We start from the raw sequence: 2,466 nt of genomic DNA on the forward strand, positions 1-2,466 counted from the left end.
ATAGCCAAAATTTTTACCATTATGAGAATTGACAGAAAATTTTATATCTGGTTGTGAGTTCTAAGAAATATTTTTTCTTTTTTTATTAGATATTTTCTTCATTTACATTTCAAATGTTATCCCCTTTCCTAGTTTCCTCTCCGAAAATCCCCTATACTGACCCCGTCTCCAGTTCCCCAACCCACCTAATCCTTTAGGAAAGAATTCTGTTACAGAAAGCATCAGAAAGTTAATGTAGCAAAGATAGAAAAATAAACCCCAGTGTCTACGTTGAAACACAAAAGAGTAAGAGTAATCAAAGATATAAAAATGTTAAGCACAATGAACATAGCTGTATGTATAATAAATGACAACCATTCTACAGAGCTAGAGACTAATACTGGTGTCAAATCAGATGGCAGAGTAATGGAAGAGAATAGAACGCCGGTTAAAAACCTGCAGACTTACAGTCATCTAAGTTTTGACTAAGGGAGCAGAAAACATACAGTGGAAGAAAGAGTATTCAATTAATGGTTCTGGCAAAACTCTCACTTGCAGAAGAACTAACCAGATTTCTATAAATCACCCTGTTCATAAATCTATTCAAAAGGATCAAAGACCTTATTATAAGCCCAAAGTACTGAAATCACCAGAAGAAAACATAGAGAATGCACTTCAATCTAAACAAAAGGACATGAATTTTCTCAATAGGGCTGTAATAACATAGGAAATAGTCTCAGAAATGAAGCAATGAGAGTGTGTAAAATTACAAACATTTCTGAATAGCAAATGAAGCTTTCATTAAGTAAAAAGACAGATTACAAACTGGGAGATGATCTTTAACAGCTGTGCTTTAAAAGAGGACTAATACCCAGGATTTATAAGGAATTGCAAAAATTGTACACCAACTCCAACATCCAATCAGCAAATGGATTCATGAAATGAATAAACAGTTCTCAAAAGATACCAATAAATATTTTTTGTTAGAATAGCTTAGCAAAATAAAACTCCAGTTTTTATTGTTGTACATTGTTTTAGACATACATCAAACAGGCCAAAAAAAAAAAAAAAAAAAACAGCAACTTCCTAGAAAAAAAAAAAGGATTTTTTTTTTTTTTTTTTTGCCTTTTTAATCATCTCATACAAACCCATTACTTATAGTACAGCTAGGTACATTCACAAAAAAGTTACGGGAATGCTCTGCATAAGATTTTTCTTTTTGTTTTTGTTGTTGTTTTGTTTTATACAAGGTTTTTTTTTTCCTTTCAGATTATAATAAACACAAATAAAGTCTGCAGTAGGACAGAAGACACTCTGAAGGCTGGTTTGGTCACCAGTTATCGTTAAAAATGGTTGACCCCCAGCAATATGTGCAATAATATAAAATGCTAATAAAAATACAAATTTTACTTTTAAAGTATTTTTAAGAAAACAAGCAGGGCCTGGGAAGTTCTGGTTCTTTTTTCCTCCCATGTTGCCAATTCATGTTGTGGTTTGGGTGGGGTGGTGGAGAGCGCATGTCATCTGTGGATGGCACTGCCCGCTGTGGGCGGGAGAGTCCTGCTTATCTACTCCAAGGTGACCACGGTTAAATTCTGAGACGGGAAGTGGAGTGTGAATAGGTCACGGTGCGTAAGGTTAGCTTTTCCTTTTGCTGTATAGCCATCCTCATCCTCGTCAGTATTCTGCTTCTTGGTGTCGACATCATCTTCCTCATCATCCTCAGTTACCGGTTTGCCCGTAGGAGCCCCAGCTTCCTCACCTTCATCTCCGTTCTCTTCCTCACCATCACCTTCCTCCTCCTCTTCTTCCTCACCTTCTTCCTCTTCTTCATCTACCTTATTGTCAGCCTCCTGCTCCCCAGTTTCCTCATTTTGAGCGTTCCCATTGGCAGGTTCATGTCTTCCATTCTCTGTCTCCTCCACAACTTCTGTCTTCTCCTTCAAGTCCTTGGTGGTGATCTCAGAGCTGGTGTCCACTGCAGTGTCAGACATGGTGGGACACACCGGTGGCCCAATGCAGCGAGTGAGACCAGGTGCAAGAAAAGACAGGACAGTTATAATATCCTATTTTGTTATAATACCCTATTTTGTTGAGTTAGGATAAAACAATGAACCACTTGAAACACAGAAACGCAACAAAATAAAGAACATAAAACTAAGAAAGAAAATGAAATAGGTGATATCATTGTTTGTCAGCATTTCTTCCTATTTGGCATGAATGGAGTTTTTTCTTTCACCAAACAGTCTTTTGTAGCCATAGCTGCTCATACAGGGATACATCAGACTTAGGAATCCATACAAACTGCTCTGTGAGGTTCCCCCTGCTGCTAGGGGTTCAGTGTAGGACTCTGCCTTTGCAGGAGGAACCCCCAAGTCTGAGAACACCCTGCCTGTTATCATTTTCTCTCTGCCGTGGTGGCGACACTCTCTGTGTAATGCTGTTTGTGGCAAAGGCTTAGAGGATCATGGAAGACCTGTCTACCAG

At 38.2% G+C, this 2,466-nt stretch overlaps 1 pseudogene; it reads right to left on the reverse strand.

Moving 5' to 3' along the window:
- Positions 1-1,547: 1,547 nt before the first annotated feature.
- On the reverse strand, positions 1,548-1,973 carry LOC110291853 (annotated as a pseudogene).
- Between the last annotated feature and the right edge of the window lie 493 nt (positions 1,974-2,466).

Source organism: Mus caroli, chromosome 3 (genome assembly GCF_900094665.2).
Source record: "Mus caroli chromosome 3, CAROLI_EIJ_v1.1, whole genome shotgun sequence".
Lineage (NCBI taxonomy): Eukaryota > Metazoa > Chordata > Mammalia > Rodentia > Muridae > Mus > Mus caroli.